Genomic DNA, 23,031 nt, shown 5'->3' on the forward strand with positions numbered 1-23,031 from the left:
CAACCCTTCGAGATCTCTGCCCTCCTCCAATTCTGGCCTCTTGCGCATCCCCGATTTTAATCGCTCCACCATTGGCGGCCTCGCCTTCAGCTGCCTGGGCCCCAAGCTCTGGAATTCCCGACCTAAACCTCTCCGCCTCTCTACCTCTCCCTCTCCTACTTTAAGAGGCTCCTTAAAATTTACCTCTTTGACTAAGCTTTTGGACGCCTGTCCTAATGTCTCCTTATGTGGCTCAGGGTCAAATTTTGTCTGATAACGCTCCTGTGAAGCGCCTTGGGATGTTGTTCTGCGTTAAAGGCGCTATATAAATGCAAGTTGCAGTTGTTGTTCATTCATCTGTCAGCACTGAGCTTGATATCATCTTTAAGACAGACAGACATCTAAGCCCTGATTTCACATGCTGGGAATAGAACTTCAGGGTGGTCAGGGTGAGCCATAAAATCGGGCCGGAAGGCCCATGTGGTGGGAATAAAGCAATGCCTTATCTTGTGTGGCAGAGAATTTCCTGTCTGTGAAGGGTAAGGATGTGCTACTGGCCCAGCCAAGCCTCATTAGAGGCTAGAAGATTGTTCTAATGAGGAGGATAGTTTGATTTGATGTGTTGGGGCTTTCTCACCCCCTCAAGGGCTGAGCTTACCCACATACAGAGGGGTGTATCGAGAAACCTGGAACCTGGCTTGCTAAAATAGGCTTCCCACAACCTTCTGACTCAGAGGCGAGAGGGAAACCATCTGAGGCACGGCTGACAATACAGCAACACTGCCATCAAGAGAATGCTGGAAAGACGCAGCAGGTCTGCGAAGAGAGAAGGCAGGCTATGGTTTCAGGTGCCATTCTTGCTCTGACGAAGGGCCTACGCCAGGAACGTTAAATTGCCTCTCCTCTTTACAGATGCTAACGGACCGCGCTGGGTACGGGTTTCGACAGAGCATCCTTCCCTTGTTTTTTTTTTTGGGTGGGGTGGTGGATGGGAGGGGGCGGGGAAGCCATTGGATTGTACGAGTCTGTTCTGCAGCCTGCCCTTAGGTCCGTCGTGAATAATGGATTAAATGAAGTGCTGAACTCGTTCAAGCTCATTAATGCCGCTGAAGGTACCAGGACAAAGGATGAAAGCATTCCTGCCAAGGAAAGACCCGCGCTCCAGAATTCCAGTCTGACCTGCCACCGTATTATTGTAAGGTAATCACCACTTTCTGTTAAACTGTCACATAAATTTGAAGGAATTTGGAAAGAGGGGAAATTGCTGGAGCACTGGGGCAGAAATAGGGACTGAGTGTGAATTCTTGCTCCTGGTCCGCACTTTCTCACTGGAATGCGGCTGTTTGTAGTTTCTCTCAGACTGATGGCTTGACCATAAAAAAAAAGCACAAAGTTGTGAGGTGAATAAATTATGATATTTGAGTGACTGCTTTCTTTCCCCACTCTTCTAGCTACTATTTCTCAGTGCCCAGACTGGTATATTTATTTCAATTATAAGGGAGCTTTTTTTTTGCTTCACTTGCGATGCACTCGTGCCCTCATTGGGGGGAAATTATCAGGAAATTTCACACCCAGTGCAACCAGGAGGATGAACGGACTCTTGGACTTGCAATGTCCCAGTGTTTCTCCACCAGGACCGTCACGAGGGAAAGTTGTCACTTAAGGGCCAGTCACGCTGCACCTTTTGCATCAACGTGGGTGGTTGTACAGGGGTACGGTAGTGTAGTGGTTATGTTACTGGACTAATAATCCAGGTCACTGTGGGTTCACATCCCACCATGAGAATTTGAATTCAGTTTTAAAAACTGGTATCTGTAAAAGCGACCATGAAGTTGTTCAGATTGTCGTTAAAAAAAAAACAACTGGTTCGCTGTTGCCCTTTTAGGGAAGGAAACCTGCCTGTCTGAGCTATACGTGACTCCAGTCCCACAACTGGACAGGGCCGCCTGCGGGTTCAGAGCTGTAAAATTACAAACAAAAAAAAAAATCACGTACACTATAATCTATAATAATACAAGACGAGCAAACCTCCCGTTGCTCAGTTAAAAGGCAAGACTTGCATTTATATGGCATCTTTCATGCCCTCAGGACATCCCAAAGGGCTTCACAGTCAATGAAGTACTTTGGTTGATTCTTAACCTAACAAGCCACCCAGTTGTATCAAACTGCTATTTGCCCACCGCCATCTTCTCACGGCAACTAGGGATGGGCAATAAATGCCGGCCTTGCCAGCGACGCCCAGATTAAAAAAACAACTGTGTAGTGTAACCATGGCACGGAGCTGCCCGAGTCGTGTTTAGGCCGGTGGTGTGAGACCAGCTCCAGGATGGAGAAAGAGCCCAGTTAGAGCTGTATTAGAGCAATCAACGTCCACAGGGAAGAGTGACGTTAATAATCAATAAGATCATAACAGATTGTTCCCCTCCCTGACCCCTAGACTGGAGGCTGTCGGTCAAATGCATCTCAGAGCACATAGTTGAGGTCTCCAAGAAACACTTGCTGGAAATTATTGAGCACTTTTAGAAATCTTTTCTAGGCTGTAAATTACTGTTTATGATAATAGCAGATCAGAGAGGTGTTCAAAATCACGAAGGGTTTTGATAGAGTAAATAAAGAGAAACTGTTTCCAGTGACAGAAGGGTCGGTAACCAGAGGACACAGATTTAAGGTAATTGGCAAAAGACCCAGAGTCGACATGAGGAAACATTTTTATGCAGCGAGTTATGATGATCTGGAATGCACTGCCTGAAAGGGCGGTGGAAGCAGATTCAATAATAACTTTCAAAAGGGAATTGGATAAATACTTGAAGGGAAAAAATTTGCAGGGCTATGGGGAAAGAGCAGGAGATTGGGACTAATTGGACAGCTCTTGCAAAGAGCCGGCATAGGCACAATGGGCCGAATGGCCTCCTTCTCTGCTGTACCTACTATGATACCGTGATGCTAATGTTTAATGCATTCATTTATCCATTATTCCATCCCACCTATTATAATTTTACACTGTCAAGTTATTTCGAAGTCTGTACAACTTTTTTTCTTTTAAACCCAACAGTAGGAACTGGACATGTTTTCCATTCTCTGCGTATCCCCCAGCCCTCAATATTCCACTAATTCAATTAAAGGTCAGAAAATCAAAGGCTGCCGAGAGCAGAAGTGGAAGATCCAGCCCATAATGTTCGGTCCACAAAGGCAGAGCATCAATAGGCTGAAAAGTGCCGGAAAATACCCAAAATGAAGTCGCCAGAGTTGAAAAGGTTCTGGGAGAGCACGTTCCCAGATCCTCCGAGAAATTACAATTCACAACTGCAACGCTCAAGTCCTCTCACTATCCCCCGTCATTCCAGCTGACTGGCGGAAAACGGCGCTGAGGGAACTTCCAGCCTGGGGGTTCCCTCCCTCCGGCCCACCCCCACCCACCAAGCCACAGCCCCTTTAATGTAGGGGGAACATATCTGGGACGCACAGAAGTTCTGCACCAAATTGGCTCCTCAGGAAACTCACAGTGGAGGCTGGGGCCTGGCCTGGCCTGGCCTATCCGGGTCCTGGCCTAATTTACATGCCTTCCTTCTTCCCCACTCACTGCTAGTGGGGTTACACCGCTGGGAGCAGGCAGCTAGGCTTGTGGATTTTTGGGGCCATATCTCACGGACAAGGCAGTAACCCATCAAAGGGGCCAGATGGCACCATAGGCAATGCCATCCAAATTTGAACAAATGGAGGTAGAAATTTCTCGGGGCGGTAATGCTAATCGGGCGTTATCGTATCGTCCGCCCTCTATACACCCCACCTGATATTCGGTTCTATTGAAGTCAATGGAACCGAATATCGGGGAGGGCCAATAACGGGTGGCCGGTGCGATTCTGCCCGAGACGAATTTCTTCCCCATTCTGTCCCTGACCATCCTCTGACCAGAATGATTCCAGATGATAGAATTTGAGGAGCTGTTTTACTGGAGTCTTTTTTTATATATTTCATATCATGTTAGAGGACTCAGAAGAGCCCTTGGTCTGCTCCCTCTGGGGGTGGACTTTTACTTTTTGAGGCCTAAACCTCAGATGAGAGCAAACTTCTTATAGGATCTGTTTTATTCTTGAATGTCAACTCCCAGACCACAAAGTTAAGGAAATCAGGATCCCCTGAATTGAAAGTCCATGGAGAGTGGCTCTGAAGCTATTCTCTCAGTTTGCTTTGCACGGTTGTAACATAATGAGAGATTTATACAGATCGATGCAGTTTTTGCAGCACTACTGTGAATAACATGAAGAGAAAGACTCCAAGCTTGTGCTATTTAGCTTCACAATTGGTCTTCAAGGCCATTCAACAAAGTCATTGGAGGTTGTATCTGTAACATCAGGTAAAACCATTACTAACTGCACTAGATCAACTTGAATGAATTGTAAGAAAGGCTTGCATTTATATAACACTTTAGCACATTCTCAGAAATGTCTCAGGACAATTCACATACAGTTACTTTGAGGTGAAAAGTCCGTTGTTATGTCGGCGAATGAATGAATCATAAGTCATTTCTTTTTTCATTCTCGGGATGTGAACGTCGCTGGCAAAGACAGTATTTGCTGCCCAACCCCAGTTGCCCTTGAGAAGGTGGTGGTGGACATTTTTCTTGAACCTCTGCAGTCCGTGTGGTGAAGGTTCTCCCACAGTACTGTTAAGTAGGGAGTTCCAGGATTTTGACCCAGCGATGATGAAGGAATGGGTACATAGTACCAGCACTTCTAGGTCAGATAGAAACATGGCACAGTGGCAAACCAAAGTTCCACCTTCGTTGCCCAGGCTGTTGGCGACCATGTTGGGTTATGCCACTTAGTAGGTCAGCCCTTTATGTTACCAGCACTCTTAGCCTTGGCTCAGTGGTAGCATTTTCACCTCAGAGTCAGAAGGTTGTGGGTTCAGGTCTCGCTCCAGAGACTTGAGCACAAAGTCCAGGCTGACACTCCAGTGCCAGCACTGAGGGAGTGATACACTGTCGGAGGTGCCGTCTTTTGGATGAGACGTGAAACCGAGGCAGGTGGGAGTCAGCCCTCTCAGGTGGGTGTAAAAGATCCCATGGTGCTATTCGAAGAAGAGCAGGGGAGTTCTCCCCTAGTGTCCTGGTCAATATTTATCCCTCAACCAACACCACTAAAATAACAGATTATCTGGTCATTGTCACATTGTTGTTTCTGGGATCTTGCTGTGCGCAAATTGGCTGCCGCGTTGCCTACATTACAGCAATGACCACACTTCAAAAGTACTTCATTGGCTATAAAAGCGCTTTGGGATGTCCTGAGGTTGTGAAAGGCGCTATATAAATGCAATTCTTTTGTCTGCACCTTGAGACCATCAAATGGCTAGATTTTTGTGGTAGTGTTTTTTATGTTGTGGAAATTATTTTTGCTGGGAAACTAATACTTCTTGGAGCTATCCGAAAACTCAGCGAGGGAGATTCCCGTCTCATTTCCCACCCCGTGTTATAGCATGAATGGGACGTCAGGGAGACAAGTGTGGAAGGGATACCCAAGGCGTCCGATAAATTTCGAAGAAGACCTTGATTTAGGCGGCCAGCGCTCTCCACCCCCCACCCCACCCCAAGCCCGAAACAGGTGGGAGCCTCATTAACATATTTAAATCAGTGGTCCAAAGACCTAAGATGCAATGGATGGAACGAGTGCCAAGCCAGCCTTCCTTAAAGGGACCCCAAAACTTTTTACATGAGAAACGTCTGGCATGTTTCTGTGGAGGAACTGTTGGATTTTCTGCCTCCCCCCCCGCCCCCCGCCCCCCCCCCCCCACCCCCAGACAGTCCAGCGCTGGCAGCTCACAGATTTTATTATAATGAGGCCCGACCACACAAAAACAGATGGGGCCTCCCACCAGTTCCCATCTAGAAACGTAGGGACAGGGGTAATGCCATTCAGCCTCTCAAGCCTGTACCACCTTTCAATTAGACCATGGCTGATCTGTATCTTAACTCCATTTACCTGCCTTGGTTCTGTAACCCTTAATACCCTTGCCTAACAAAATCTATCAATCTCAGTTTTGGACATTTTCAATTGACCCCCAGCCTCAACAGCTTTTTGGGGGAGTGAGTTCCAGATTTCCACCACCCTTTGTGTGAAGAAGTGCTTCCTGACATTACCCCTGAACGGCCTGGCTCTAATTTTAAGGTTATGCCCCCTTATTCTGGACTCCCCCACCAGAGGAAATAGTTTCTCTCTATCTACCTTATCAACTCCTTTAATCACCTTGAACACCTCAATTAAATCACCCCTTAATCTTCTACACTCAAGGAAATAAAAGCCTACTCTATGAAACCTGGCCTCATAACTTAACCCTTTTAGCCCCAGTATTATTCTGGTGAATCTGTGCTGCACCCCCTCCAAGGCCAATATATCCTTCCTGAGGTGCGGTGCCCAGAACTGAACGCAGTGTCTCCAGATGGGGTCTAACCAAAGCTTTATATAACATGTAACATAACTTCCCCGATGCACACTGAATGCCAAAATCCACCCTAGTGGGTAGTGGAGCAATACAGACCAGCAAGATCCCAAGCTCAATCTCCGGCCTCTGCTGAATTAGCTGAACTCACTCTGTGCCTGAAGTCTATCCAGCAATCCCTGCTTGAAGTCCTCGTGTGTGGTGATTGAGTGAGGACAGGGGGAGTGGGACTAATTGGATAGCTCTTTCAGAGAGCCGGCACAGGCTCGATGGGCCAAATGGCCTTCTTCCTTGCTGCATGGTTCTTTGACTCTACGATTGCATTGGGCTTGGCTGTGATGCCGCCCAAGCCCAAAGTGCCAACGAGTAACCTGCTGACACTTCCCTGTCAAGGCCACTTGGGCAACTGTGGCACAAAGGAGTCGAAACTTTCAGGGGAGAGTTGCAGGGGTGCGGGAAGAAAGAAAAAGGGCTAGAGAAAAGGATTTTTAAAAAGACAGGAACAGTACAGAGGATGAGAGAGACAGAGAGAGATACCTCTTGATTAGGTAAGGAGTGGACCAGATGCAAAAATGGTTTCCCTCTGAATCTGCACTGAGCAGCCTCTTGGTTTTACCAGTCGGTGTAGGTCCATTTGGAGATTGTCCACTTAACGCAGTTACTCCAACGGGATTTGTCCAACTCTTGCTCTCTGTCTATGTGGTACATGGTTGCGGCTTTCCTTAGCAAAACATTCTGCAGTGTTTGGAGATGCTCCTCTACTTTCACACCAAACCACGAAAATCCCCAGTGAGTAAAAAAAACCCGACGGAGATCACTATGAGCCAGGAGTCTGTGCAACACTTTCTGTCGCGTCGAACCTTTCGCGTCAAAGACCTGGCATGGAATCTACATTTCAGCAAAAAAAAAAGACAGATCTGCATCCTAGGGATTTTCTAAAGAGAGGCCACTTTATTGGCCATTTTCTATTTTGGCTCTCCGTTCCCACCTGGTCCTTAATTTTCAGCGTAATGTTGAACAATCACTCGGCTGCCCTATCACGGGCACAGTTGACAGCAGATGCCAACCACTATTAACACGAGACCCCCAGTGGCATTCACAGTCTTTCTTCGCTTTTAGACGGGAGCCAGTCGACTTGCAAATTAAAGGAATTCTTGAAGTAAAAAAACTAACAGCACTTTGCTCCTTAAAGCACTTTCCCAGGCCCCTGTCTATTGCAAGGTAATTTATTTAGAGAAAAAAACCCCAGCTATAACACAGTGGGGGTAGGGGGGAGGGAGGCTCTCCGATGTGACCTTGCCCTTTCACAGCTCAATCGTTTTAACTCGTTCAATATTTTGCTTTAAAACGGCACAGTGGTTAGTCATTAGTAACCCTGCGAGATGCTAGCAGTCCCTGGGTTTTTGTTACAATGAAAGTTAATTTGAACTACAAGCCCCTTATCTAATGTATTTGAATAAATTGAAATACCGTACAGAAATTAATAGGATGGAATGTTTTGTTCCGTTTCTTTCCCCCCTCGTTTTTAGAACCTTCTGGACTCCCGCAATCTGCCACACTGCAACCACTACTAAATTCAAACTTAAAGCTGGGTGCTGGGACTGAATAGCTAAAGGGTTGAAATAAATCCCTCGTTACAAATTTGCTACATTAAGTTTGAACCTCCGAAGGGGTTTTTGTCCCTCCTGACACGTTGATTTCAAAATCCTCATCCCTTGTTTACAAATCCCTCCATGGCTTTTCTCCAAGTTGCCTCAACTTCTTCACCCTGCCACAATCTTCATCTTGCCTCACACCCTCCGCCTTTCCAACTCAGGCGCACTGCCCACCCCAAGCTCTTCCCTCTTGCCCCGCACTCTGGAATTCTCTTCCTGAACCCCTGCATCTCTACTGGTCTTCAAAAGTCTCCTGAACACCCATCTCTTCAATCACCCACCCTCTCCCCAGCTTTTATCCCAGTTCCTACATCGTGTCCAATCCCCCTTGCAACGTCCCTTGGGGTGTTTCGCTATGTTAAAGTGACTATATAGGTGCAATTTGTTCTAGCAAGAAAAGACTTGAATTCGAAAACATGCACCTTGTTTCACATGGCTTTGTTACCTCTAGACTCGACTATTCCAATGCTCTCCTGGCCGGCATCCCACCTTGCATCCTCCATAAACTTGAGCTCATCCAAAACTCTGCTGCCTGTATCCTAACTCGCACCAAGTCCCGTTCTCCCATCACACCTGTGCTTGTCAACCTACTTTGGCCCCCAGTCCGCTAATTCCTCAATTTTAAAACCTTTATCCTTGTTTTCAAACCCCTCCATGGCCTCGACCCTCCCTATCTCTGTAACCTCCTCCAGCCCTACAACCCTCCAAGATCTCTGCGCTCCTCCAATTTTGGCCTCTTGCGCATCCCCGATTTTCATCGCTCCATCATTGGCGACCGTGCCTTCAGCTTCCTGGGCCCTAAGCTCTGGAATTCCCTCCCTAAACCTCTCCGCCTCTTTCTCCTCCTTTAAGATGCTCCTTGATACCTACCTCTTTGACCAAGCTTTTGGTCACCTGTCCTAATATCTCCTTGGGGGTAACTTTAACCCCCAAGAATGGGTGGGCTGGGGGCAAGTGGGTAGTAAAAATTGTTTATTTCATCAGTGGAATTCAACTCACTTCCGGGTTTAACCCGGGAGTCCCATCCCCTGTTAACGCCTGTGGGCGGATTGTTAAATGGGCAGTTTACCTACTTCAAATATTTAGGGTAGGTAATTTTTTGTCGATTCTGAACCTGAAACGAACTTTGCCTTACCTGCACGGGTTTCCCATGGCTTCTCAAACTCGCCAGTGAGATGGAGGCGAGGTTCATGCAGAAGTTGATTTGGCCTGTTAGACCTGTGACTGACACATCTCAAGAAAAGCTCAGGGATTGCAACTGGTCTCTCAGTTCTCTCGGGCAAATTGAGAGAATTTGCCTGAGAGTTGGCTGAGTTTGGCTGAGAGCTGTTTTGCGTTGGGTTTTTATTCACTCTTCCAACCATCACTCAATTAAATTAAAGAAACTCAAAATAATCAATTGTTAACATTCTGAATCAATGTTGAGTGTGTGCACAAGCTCAGATTTTTATATATAATGACAACATCTGAAATATTGGAACATTCTGCAGTCAAGTTACTTGAAAGAATCATTTTATAAGAACTTGGCTGTTTTGCTTATAAAAATTATAGAACTCCAAATGTGTTTCCAATTCCCATCCATTATTTGCCTTTGTGTGGTCCATCTCTTCCCTTCTTTTTCTGGCTTGCTCTCTCTCCATCTTTGGCAATAGGCTTTCCATAGATATTTATTACAAGCTCGGACTCCCACAACTATTTGGATTGTGTTTCTTCCCACCCCACTTCCAGTAAATACTTCATGCCTTTCCCTAATTTTCTCCTTCTCTGTCATATCTGCTCTAATAAATCTACTTTTCACACCACAGTTCCTAAAGGTCCTTCTTTTTCTTCAGCTGAGTCTTCACTCAGAGGTGGTTGACAGGCCCTTTGATTGAATCTGCCACACTTCCCATACGCAGCGGAATATAACTGCCAGGGACATCCGTTGTGCTTTTCATCTTTTAATGCTAATGCTAGTGCTGTTAGGAAGTTCAAAAAAATGAATATTACTTATATCGCACTGATCATCAAATCGTTTCTCTCCTTCTCCACCTCATCTTCTCTCCCTCTTACCTCCTCCTGCTCCCTCTCTATTCCTCCCCTCCTCTTTCATTTTCCCTCTCTCCTCTCCCTTACCATCCTCCTCTCCCCTCATCTCTCCCTCACCCCACCCCTGCCCTGTCCTCACCCTCTATCCCCCTGCTGTCCCCTCCCCATTCCTCCCCCTCGCTGCCTCTCCCTTCCCCTCCCCCTCACTCAGTCTGCTTTCACTGTTCTCACCCTCTCCCTTCCTCTCACTCCCCCCTCCCTGTCTTGGTCCAATTATCTCCCTTGGTTGACCTGAAAAGGTTTTGACTCCCCGTGTGCAATGCCAGGGGAGATCAACTAGCAAAAACTGCAATCAATGAAAATAAATCTCCCCTGCAGCACCACAGTTGCATCATTTCTGCGTCCCCCCGGTAGATTAATAAAAATGGCCCCCACTCAACAAAGCAAAAAAATAAAAATTCAAAATCCATCCACTGAGCAAAGATTGGGAACCAAGCCAATGAGAAAATATCTGGAAACAACCCCCCGAAAAGTGACCATAAGACCACAGCAGAGGACCCACGGACACATAGCAGAAATTCTGGGATAGGACAACAAACCTTCTCCACCTCATCACTGAGCGGAAATTCTGGCATCGGATCAGAAAGTCTCATTCACCCCCTACCACCCCTATCTCGGAGATTGCTGGTTAGGATATTAAACCAGCATTCACGCTGAGATACCCCCCACTGATGGTCAAGACCCCCCCCCCCACAATGGTCGAGACCCCTCCCCCGATGGTCGAGACCCTCCCCAATGGTCGAGACCCCCCTCATCTTGGTTGAGACCTCCCCCGATAGTTGAGACCCCCCCCACATTGTCAAGATCCTCCCTGATGGCCGAGATCCCCCCATGGTCGAGTCTCCCCCCCACCATGGTCGAGTCTCCACCCCCATTGTCGAACACCCCCCCTGAAGGCCGAGACCCCCGATGGCTGAGATCCCCCGATGGCCAAGACCCCGCCCATGGTCGAGTCCACCCCCCCATGGTCGAGCCCCCCCCCCAAAGGCCGGAAGGCCGAGAACCCCCGAAGGCCGAGACTCCGCCCATGGTCGAGTCACCCTCCCCATAGTCGAACCTCCCTTCCCACAGAAGGCTGAGGACCCCCAAAGTCCGAGACCCCACCCCCCCGATGGATGAGACCCCCCCGAAGGCCGAGACTGCCCCCGATGGCTGTGACCTTCCCCCCATGGTCGAGGCCCTCCTCGATGGTCCAGGCTCTGCCCCCCATGAATCAGACCACCCCCCAATGATCGAGACACCCCCGAAGACCGAGAGTGCCCCTAACGGCTGTGACTCCCCCACCATAGTCAGGGCCCCCCCTCGATGATCCAGGCTCCCCCCCCCACCATGAATCAGGCCCCCCGTGATGGTTGAGACCCCCCCCAACTTGATGAAGAAACCCCCTCCCTGATATCATCCATATCCCACAATCTCTCGCTCCCTCCTCTCCGGTTCCCGGCTACTTTCCCTCCTGACAGGCAGCCGACCTGTCAATCTGACCTAATGTCGCATGGGAAATCCGGAAGTGAAATCATCTGCCCTCAATTGAGTTACGATCGCAGAATCCAGTACCTTCACTTGACTTCTGGGTTTCCCACCCGTTAATCTACCCACCCGCTCAGATCCCGGCTCCGTGCTAAAATCATGCCCCTGATGTGGCTCGGTGTCAAATTTTGTCTGATTTCGCTCCTGTGAAGCACCTTGGGACCTTTTACTCTTCCCTCTACGTAAGACAGTAACTAATACATTGAGTTAACGCTACTCCACTTTAACCAGTCTTAACTGGTCATTTCCAAATCGGTTACAGTAATTTGTATCCTCATCGCCGGTTTTGACGTTAGCGGCATATTTCTGAAATAAACAAATTAAAGGAACATTTTAAAGAATCCAAGTACAATTTAATGAAAGACCACAGACCTGAAATATTTTTGCGAAGGCACAAGGCCCTCTCTATGAGAGTGTTGAAAGGAGACACACAAAGGCAGCCACAGAGAGCTGTGTGTTTCGCAGGCTGCCTTATATTGTTTATTAATGGGACAGTCATGAAAAGCATGTGTTATATTGGAGTACGGGGGAGGGGTGGAACTATCGCAATTACATCTCAGCTTAGAGGTCCCTTCCTGTTAGAAAGGACTTGCATTTATATCATTATATCCATATCTCAAAGCACTTCACAGCCAATTGATTCCTTTTGAAGTGCGGGCATTGTTGTTTACGTGGACAATTGTTGTACGAAGGCCAACCTGCACACAGCAAGATCCCACAAACAGCAAAGGAGATGACTGACCAGTTAATTTGTTATTTGAGGAAAGAACTCCCTGCTCTTTTTCAAATAGTGCCGCTGAATCATTACAATTCACCGGATCAGGCAGGTGGGGTCTTGGCTTAAAGTCTCTTGTAAAAGACAGCACTTCCAACGATGCAGACTCCCCTCAGTACTGCACACAGGGGCCAGCCTAGGTTCTGTGCTCAAGTCCTATAATGAGGGTTGAATCCAAAGCCTCAACCGGGATCTTGGGTTCATGTCGCGCTACACGTAACCCCACCAGCGGAAAAAAAAAAGTTATCTGTTTTTAATACAACTGGTCATTCTCTCTCTTTCTCTTCCTTTCGGATGTTTCTCTCTCTCTCTCCCTCTCTTTCTTTGGTTCTGGCCGTTTGTATATTCAGTAGTCTGGTATCTAATGTTTCTCTGTCTGAACACTATTCAATTCATTTGATTGCCTTGATAACGAGCAGTTGGAAAGATTATCTGTAATCACCAGGCATTGTTCTCTGACTATATATGCGGTAATTGTCAAGGAATTCGACACTCACCTGACGAAGGAGGAAGCCTCCGAAAGCTTGTGATTTTCAAATAAAACTGTTGGACTATAACCTGGTGTTGTAAGATTCCTTACATTTGTCCAGCCCAGTCCATCACCGGCATCTCCACATCATTTCTAACTCAGAGGTGAGAATGTTATCAATGGATAACACGCCTCCCTTTTCACTCCCATTGTATAGAAAAAGAAAAGAAAGACTTGCATTTATATAGCACCTTTCACGACCACAGGACATCACAAGGCACTTTACAGCCAATTAAATAATTTTGAAGTGGTAGTCACTGTTGCAATGTAGGAATTGTAGCAGTCAATTTGTGCAGAGCAAGATCCCATAATCAGCAATGTGATAATGACCAGATTAATCTTTTTTTTTATTCGTTCATGGGATGTGGGCGTCGCTGACGAGGCCAGCATTTATTGCCCATCCCTAATTGCCCTCGAGAAGGTGGTGGTGAGCCGCCTTCTTGAACCGCTGTAGTCCGTGTGGTGACGGTTCTCCCACAGTGCTGTTAGGAAGGGAGTTCCAGGATTTTGACCCAGCGACGATGAAGGAACGGCGATATATTTCCAAGTCGGGATGGTGTGTGACTTGGAGGGGAATGTGCAGGTGGTGTTGTTCCCATGTGCCGGCTGCTCTTGTCCTTCTAGGTGGTAGAGGTCGCGGGTTTGGGAGGTGCTGTCGAAGAAGCCTTGGCGAGTTGCTGCAGTGCATCCTGTGGATGGTGCACACTGCAGCCACAGTGCGCCGGTGGTGAAGGGAGTGAATGTTTAGGGTGGTGGATGGGGTGCCAATCAAGCGGGCTGCTTTATCTTGGATGGTGTCGAGCTTCTTGAGTGTTGTTGGAGCTGCACTCATCCAGGCAAGTGGAGAGTATTCCATCACACTCCTGACTTGTGCCTTGTAGATGGTGGAAAGGCTTTGGGGAGTCAGGAGGTGAGTCACTCGCCGCAGAATACCCAGCCTCTGACCTGCTCTCGTAGCCACAGTATTTATATGGCTGGTCCAGTTAAGTTTCTGGTCAATGGTGACCCCCAGGATGTTGATGGTGGGGGATTCGGCGATGGTAATGCCATTGAATGTCAAGGGGAGGTGGTTAGACTCTCTCTTGTTGGAGATGGTCATTGCCTGGCACTTATCTGGCGCGAATGTTACTTGCCACTTATCAGCCCAAGCCTGGATGTTGTCCAGGTCTTGCTGCATGCGGGCTCGGACTGCTTCATTATCTGAGGGGTTGCGAATGGAACTGAACACTGTGCAGTCATCAGCGAACATCCCCATTTCTGACCTTATGATGGAGGGAAGGTCATTGATGAAGCAGCTGAAGATGGTTGGGCCTAGGACACTGCTCTGAGGAACTCCTGCAGCAATGCCCTGGGGCTGAGATGATTGGCCTCCAACAACCACTACCATCTTCCTTTGTGCTAGGTATGACTCCAGCCACTGGAGAGTTTTCCCCTTGATTCCCATGGACTTCAATTTTACTAGGGCTCCTTGGTGCCACACTCGGTCAAATGCTGCCTTGATGTCAAGGGCAGTCACTCTCACCTCACCTCTGGAATTCAGCTCCATGTTTGGACCAAGGCTGTAATGAGGTCTGGAGCCGAGTGGTCCTGGCGGAACCCAAACTGAGCATCGGTGAGCAGGTTATTGGTGAGTAAGTGCCGCTTGATAGCACTGTCGACGACACCTTCCATCACTTTGCTGATGATTGAGAGTAGACTGATGGGGCGGTAATTGGCCGAATTGGATTTGTCCTGCTTTTTGTGGACAGGACATACCTGGGCAATTTTCCACATTGTCGGGTAGATGCCAGTGTTGTAGCTGTACTGAAACAGCTTGGCTAGAGGCGCAGCTAGTTCTGGAGCACAAGTCTTCAGCACTACAGCTGGGATGTTGTCGGGGCCCATAGCCTTTGCTGTATCCAGTGCACTCAGCCGTTTCTTGATATCACGTGGAGTGAATCGAATTGGCCGAAGACTGGCTTCCGTGATGGTGGGGATATCGGGAGGAGGCTGAGATGGATCATCCACTCGGCACTTCTGGCTGAAGATGGTTGCAAACGCTTCAGCCTTGTCTTTTGCACTCACGTGCTGGACTCCGCCATCATTGAGAATGGGGATGTTTGCAGAGCCTCCTCCTCCCGTTAGTTGTTTAATTGTCCACCACCATTCACGACTGGATGTGGCAGGACTGCAGAGCTTTGATCTGATCCGTTGGTTGTGGAATCGCTTAGCTCTGTCTATAGCATGTTGCTTCCGCTGTTTAGCATGCATGTAGTCCTGAGTTGTAGCTTCACCAGGTTGGCACCTCATTTTTCGGTACGCCTGGTGCTGCTCCTGGCATGCTCTTCTACACTCCTCATTGAACCAGGTTTGATCCCCTGGCTTGTTGGTAATGGTAGAGTGAGGAATATGCCAGGCCATGAGGTTACAGATTGTGCTGGAATACAATTCTGCTGCTGCTGATGGCCCACAGCGCCTCATGGATGCCCAGTTTTGTGCTGCAAGATCTGTTCTGAATCTATCCCATTTAGCACGGTGGTAGTGCCACACAACACGTTGGAATGTGTCCTCAGTGCGAAGACGGGATTTCATCTCCACAAGGACTGTTTTTAGTAATGTTGATTGAGGGTTAAATATTGGCCAGGACACCGGGGAGAACTCCCCTGCTCTTCTTCGAAATAATGCCTAAAGATCTATTACATCCACTTGAGAGGGCAGGTTTAAACTCTCATCTGAAAGACGGATTAAAGGATCAATGGATCCCATTCCTTCCCCTTCACTCCCATTGTATAGAAACCCAATGGATCCCACTCCTTCCCATCACTCCCACTGTAACAAAACCCAATGGATCCCACTCCTTCCCATCACTCCCACTGTATAGAAACCCAATGGATCCCACTCCTTCCCATCACTCCCACTGTAACAAAACCCAATGGATCCCACTCCTTCCCATTTACTCTTACTGCATAGGCCTCTGTTTTTCATAATTTTTACAAATAGCCTGAATGAGAAATTAAACTCATTTATGCAAAACTTTGCACTTACCCACATCGGTCGACACTCACCAACCCAATTGTTGAGTTGTGCGTCATCATGATGAATAATTCTAGGCCTCGGCCTTGTATTTCACACAATTTTGTGCAGACAGCGAACTTGGAAATTCTTCTTCTAATCCTCTCACAGAGGTGAATTTATGAAGATTATGAAAGGTTGGTCTACGGTCTATTCTCTGAGCAGCTGGTAGTCCTGAGGTGTCAGCCATGGCTCAGTGGATCGCAATCTCAGCTTTGAGTCGGAAGTTTGTGGTTTCGGAATCCCACTCTAGAGATTTGAGCACATAATCTAGGCTGATACTCCCAGTGCAGTACTGAGGGAGCAGGCAAACCATCTCTACTGCCTGCACATGAGATTTATGCTTCCAAATCATTGTCCTTCTGAAGACAGGGCCCGGAGATCTGGGAAATAAAAATGGGGAGAGATGTAAAATGGGCTGTTGACTCGCTATCGCCCGCCTTACACTCTTGCACAAAGTCTAGACCCTACCCCAGTGCCTCTATCACTGAACTGTGCAGTTTCTTATTCAAAACTTTGACTCAGGTCAGTTGGGTCCACTGATCTATTTGGGGAAGTGGTTCCTGAGCTGAATTCTAATAAATACACAAATCACGTTTTTGCCAACAAATGTTAGGCTTGAATCAGGGTTACGAGGAACCACCGATTAAATTAGCTAATTTGGAAAACCTCCCACTGCAATTCATTCAATCAGTCACAGAGCAACTCAAACCAAACTAAACCGACAGGAAACACTTCCAACAAGCTAAATTTTACACTAAGGTGACTAGACCTCCAAAGCCACAGTCCCAAATTTAAGTCTAGTGCATTGAGCATTAAGAATACGTCAATATTGGGGAATTTTTGATGCTCAATAAGGAATTTGTGATTGATGAATGGCATCCTTTGGGACAAGTAGATAAATGAAGAATAGTTTCATATTCTGCTGTTGGCTGTGGCTCAGTTGTGGCATTCTTGCCTCTGAGGCAGAGACTTTGAGCTCACAATCCCAGGCTGATCCTCCAGTGCAGTACTGAAGGAGTGCTGCACTGTCAGAGGTGCCTTCCTACAGATGAGAAGTTAAACCGATGCCCCATCCCACTTTCGAAGTGTAGTCACTATTTTAATGCAGGGTAACGCAACAGCCAATCTGCACACAGCAAGGTCTCAACAATATGCAAAATGATAATGACTGGGTCATTTGTTTTTTTTTAGTGATGTTGGTTGAGGGATAAATATTGTCCAGGACACCAGGGAGAACTCCCGCTCTTCTTCGAAATAGTCCCATGGGATCTTTTAACTCCACCTGAGAGGGCAGACGGGGCCTCGATTTAACGTCTCATCCGAAAGACGGCACCTCTGGCAGTGCAGCACTGAGGGAGTGGAGCGTCACCTAGATTTTGTGCTCAAGTCTCTGAATGAGGGTGAGCCACAAACACAGAAAATAAAAAATTAAACTCAATTGTTACAAGAGTAGAAAGTAGATCAGTCAGAATTAAATCACCACCAGTTAATCGTTAATTGTAAATGGAAGCCACAAGTACATCAAACGCTGTCTGTAATGAGAAGTTGTCTGATTAAGTGCAGTTATTAGTTGGCCGATTAGGTGCTATAATTAGCTGGAATGTCGGCCCACATTGTGCAGATGCAGTCAGGCTTTGTATCCCTCTTGATTTGTTTCTGGTTTTAAATGTTTGTGCTCATCAAAGTGAGGGACGGTCATGTTCAAACACTTCCTGTTTGGGGCCCTAATGTCAGCATCAAGCATCCCCAGGCCCAGTATTGTGCAGTTCAATACAGAGCAAAGCTCCCTCGAAATGAAAGATAAAACTTGCATTTATACTGCGCTTTCCATGACCTCAGGACGTCCCAAAACGATTTACAGCCAATTAAGAGTGTTTCAAAGTGTAGTCACTGTTGCAATGTAGGAAATGCGGCAGCCAGTTTGCACACAGCAAGGTCCCACAAACAGCAATGTGATAGTGAGCAAATAATCTGTTGTTAGTGATGTTGGTTGAGGGATAAATATTGTCTAGGACACCGGGGAGAACTCTCCTGCTCTTCTTTGAAATAGTGCCATGGGGTCTATTACATCCACTTGAGGGGGCAGTCGGGGCCTCAGTTTAACGTCTCATCCGAATGACGGATCAAAGGACCCCATTCCTTCCCATTCATTTCCCATTGTATGGAAATCCAATGGGTAGCACTCCTTCTCATCATTCCCAGGACAACACTCTTCTTCAAAATAGTGCCATGGGATTTTTTATGTCCATCTGGGGAGACGGGGCCTTGATTTAACATCTCATCCAAAAGACGGCACCTCCGACAGTGCAGCACTCCCTCAGTACTGCACTGGGAGTGTCAGCCTAGCCGTTTGTGCTCAGGTCTCTCAACGACCTTCTCACTCAGAGTGGAGAGTGCTACTCACAGCTGACAAGCTCAACCATGTGCCTCAGGCCCAACCTCAGAAGATCGTCCCTCCTCCTCCCCCTCCCCCCAATCCTTGAGTTTAGCATTACCACTTCCCACACCAGATGCCGTGTGCCCTCTCAGACCAGCCTGATGGTTTACTGTCGTGTGTCCTCTCAGACCAGCCTGATGGTTTACTGTCGTGTGTCTTCTCAGACCAGCCTGATGGTTTACTGTCGTGTGCCCTCTCAGACCAGCCTGATGGTTTACTGTCGTGTGCCCTCTCAGACCAGCCTGATGGTTTACTGTCGTGTGCCCTCTCAGACCAGCCTGATGGTTTACTGTCGTGTGCCCTCTCAGACCAGCCTGATGGTTTATTGTCGTGTGCCCTCTCAGACCAGCCTGATGGTTTACTGTCGTGTGCCCTCTCAGACCAGCCTGATGGTTTATTGTCGTGTGCCCTCTCAGACCAGCCTGATGGTTTACTGTCGTGTGCCCTCTCAGACCAGCCTGATGGTTTATTGTCGTGTGCCCTCTCAGAGTCAGCCTGATGGTTTATTGTCGTGTGCCCTCTCAGTCAGCCTGATGGTTTATTGTCGTGTGCCCTCTCAGACCAGCCTGATGGTTTACTGTCGTGTGCCCTCTCAGAGTCAGCCTGATGGTTTACTGTCGTGTGCCCTCTCAGACCAGCCTGATGGTTTACTGTCCTGTGTCCTCTCAGAGTCAGCCTGATGGTTTACTGTCGTGTGCCCTCTCAGACCAGCCTGATGGTTTATTGTCGTGTGCCCTCTCAGACCAGCCTGATGGTTTATTGTCGTGTGCCCTCTCAGAGTCAGCCTGATGGTTTACTGTCGTGTGCCCTCTCAGACCAGCCTGATGGTTTACTGTCGTGTGCCCTCTCAGACCAGCCTGATGGTTTATTGTCGTGTGCCCTCTCAGACCAGCCTGATGGTTTACTGCCGGGTTTGTGATGTAGGCCCGATCCCACTTGACTGAGACTCCTCTTCACGGGGAGTCCTTACGACCCAACAGACACTTACATCCGATCGGTCTGGGTTGGATTTAAACCCGGGTCACAGGCATGAAAGACCAAACCCAACCCATCAGTGTCCATTAAGAGAGCTCACAGGCCGTGGGCTCCCGTTACCGTGCCCACAATGTCAGGCTCTTCTTTGTGTGTTTTTTGCTCAGAACCTTCCAGAACCTCGGGCCATTTTAAGCCTCTGGGCTTGGAGATTTTGACCAATCAGGTGGTAGTCTTTATCAGTCCTCATTCAAAATGCTTCCCAGTGTTAATATTCCAGGACATTGGAGCTCATTTCTCAAGAAAAGAGAAGGCTGAGAGGTGACCTGATAGAGGCCTTTAAAATAATGAAGGGGTTCGATAGGCTAGACGTAGAGAAGATGTTTCCACTTATGGGGGAGTCCAAAACTAGGGGCCATAAATATAAGATAATCACTAATAAATCGAACAGGGAATTCAGGAGAAACTTCTTTGCCCAGAGAATGGAACTCGTTGCCACAAGGAGTAATTGAGGAGAATCGCATAGATGCATTTAAGGGGAAGCTAAATAAGGGAGAAAGGAATAGAAGGATATGCTGATAGGGTTAGATGAAGTAGGGTGGGAAAGGCTCGTGTGGAGCATAAACACCAGCACGGATCAGTTGGGCCGAATGGCCTGTTTCTGTGCTGTAAATTCGATGTAATGAGGGTGGAGGCGGAGGTCACTAAGGGAGCAGTGGAGGACACAGAGATGGCAATGGAGGCAGTTTTCAGGTCATTAACTCCCTCTCTGTGATTGGAAAAAACCCCTTGTTTCTCCCTCTTTTTTTTCCTCCCTATTTTTCCGACCTTACTAAGATGCTTCCTTAACTTTTTCAGTTTTCCTTTCTGATGGAAGGGTCCACACCTGGAACATTAACTTGCCTTTTCTCTTTACAGATGTTGCCTGACCAGCTGTGCGTTTCCAGCATGTGCAGGTTGATTTTCACATATATTTGCGCCCGGAAAAAAAAAAGCCGTTGTTGTTAACAGCCCTACCAACAGAGGGCACCGCTCCAGGCTGCAGGCGGCGGAGCTGCTGAAAAGGCTTTGAACAGCAGAGGGTGGCAGAGCTTCATAAATCAGCACCGGTTATAAACTTTCAAAAAGAATCAAGTTTAAAGGGTCACTCGCCATCAGATTGTAAACCTCATTCCCTTGGTTTATATAGATCAGAAATCTTGGCGGGGTTCACAGACCCGCCGGTCTTGAGAAGGGGATCTTTGAGTGACTTTCAAAGGGACCTTTTTACCACATCATTCTGGGCTAGTTTCAAGCCAGGTTCCAGAGAAAGGTAAAGAAAGACCAAAAGCAAAATACTGCGGAGGCTGGAAATCTGAAATAGAAACAGAAAACTCCGGAGAAGCTCAGCAAGTCAGGCAGCGTCTGAGGAGAAAGAAACAGAGTTAACGTTTCAGATCGGAGACCTTTCGTCAAAAAGATAAAGAAAGACTTGCATTTATATAGCGCCTTTCACAACCTCAGGACGTCCCAGTGGCGCTGTGAAGCCAATGATGGTCACTGTTGTAATGTAGGAAACGTGGCAGTCAATTTGCGCACAGCAAGATCCCACAAACAGCAATGTGATTTTTTTTTTATTCGTTCATGGGATGTGGGCGTCGCTGGCGAGGCCAGCATTTATTGCCCATCCCTAATTGCCCTTGAGAAGGTGGTGGTGAGCCGCCTCCTTGAACCGCTGCAGTCTGTGTGGTGAAGGTTCTCCCACAGTGCTGTTAGGAAGGGAGTTCCAGGATTTTGACCCAGCGACAATGAAGGAACGGCGATATATTTCCAAGTCGGGATGGTGTGTGACTTGGAGGGGAACGTGCAGGTGGTGTTGTTCCCATGTGCCTGCTGCTCTTGTCCTTCTAGGTGGTAGAGGTTACGGGTTTGGGAGGTGCTGTCGAAGAAGCCCTGGCGAGTTGCAGCAGTGCATCCTGTGGATGGTACACACTGCAGCCACTGTGCGCCGGTGGTGAAGGGAGTGAATGTTTAGGGTGGTGGATGGGGTGCCAATCAAGCGGGCTGCTTTATCTTGGATGGTGTCGAGCTTCTTGAGTGTTGTTGGAGCTGCACTCATCCAGGCAAGTGGAGAGTATTCCATCACACACCTGACTTGTGCCTTGTAGATGGTGGAAAGGCTTTGGGGAGTCAGGGGGTGAGTCACTCGCCGCAGAATACCCAGCCTCTGGCCTGCTTTTGTAGCCACAGTATTTATATGGCTGGTCCAGTTAAGTTTCTAGTCAATGGTGACCCCCAGGATGTTGATGGTGGGGGATTCGGCGATGGTAATGCCGTTGAATATCAAGGGGAGATGGTTAGACTCTCTCTTGTTGGAGATGGTCATTGCCTGGCACTTTTCTGGCGCGAATGTTACTTGCCACTTATGAGCCCAAGCAGATAATCTGTTTTAGTGATGTTGATTGTCAGATAAATATTGGCCAGGACACCGGGGAGAACTCCCCTGCTCTTCGTCAAATAATGTCATGGTATTTTTTACATCCACCTGAGAGGGCAGATAGGGCCTTGGTTTAACATCTCATCTGAAAGATATTACCTTCTGACAGTGCAGCCCTCCCTCAGCACTGCACTGGGAGTGTCAGCCTAGATTTTCTGCTTAACTCTCTAGAGTGGGGCTTGAGCCCATAATCTTCTAACAGTAGAGGCAAGAGTGCAACCCACTGAGGCACAGCTGACTCCAGAGGTGAGGGGACACTGGACTAACTCGGACACTTTCAACAAGAAAATGGGGAATTTATTTTTTCTCTGGTGAAACCTCCAGCTTCCTCTGCATTGTTAAACAAATCCTGATGAAGAGATCGGAACTGCAGGGACCCAGCGGGAGCTGTACAGAGAGGTTTCAGTCCTGAGACAGAGGGTGACCTACACATTACACAGTACAAGTTCCACAACGTATCGTACAAATTACAACCTACACGCTGCCGATAATCTATCTGATAATAATGTTAGATAATAAACTGCTTTTATACTGTGCTCAGAAACAAAGGAAGAGCTTGCATTTACATAGTGCCCATCACAACCTGCTCCTTCCTCTCAGCTGGGACAGTGGTGCCCCTGGGCTGGAGAGGAGACAAAATCAACCAGAATTCCCTCTCCTGATCCCTATCCTGCGACCCCTACCAGTGACCCCCGCAGGACCTCTACGTGTGTGGATGTCAGATGGGGACAGGGTCAAGCTTAAACTTAATGTTAAAGGGATCAAGGGATGTGGGGAAAAAGCGGGAAAATGGGAACTGAGTTAGACAATCAGCCGTGATCATTTTGAATGGCGGAGCAGGCCCGAAGGGTCGATTGGCCTGCTCCTGCTCCTGCTCCTATTTTCTATGTTTTCTATGTCTAAGCTTGGCTTTGAATTATAGAATCATACAGCAAAGAAGGAGGCCATTCGGCCCATCGTGCCTGTGCCGGCCGTTTGAAAGTGCTATCCAATTAGTCCCACTCCCCCTGCTCTTTCCCCGTAGCCCAGCAAATTTTCCCCCTTCAAGTATTTATCCAATTCCCTTTTGAAAGTTATTATTGAATCTGCTTCCACCGCCCTTTC

The sequence above is a fragment of the Heptranchias perlo genome, chromosome 17 (genome assembly GCF_035084215.1).
Source record: "Heptranchias perlo isolate sHepPer1 chromosome 17, sHepPer1.hap1, whole genome shotgun sequence".
NCBI lineage: Eukaryota > Metazoa > Chordata > Chondrichthyes > Hexanchiformes > Hexanchidae > Heptranchias > Heptranchias perlo.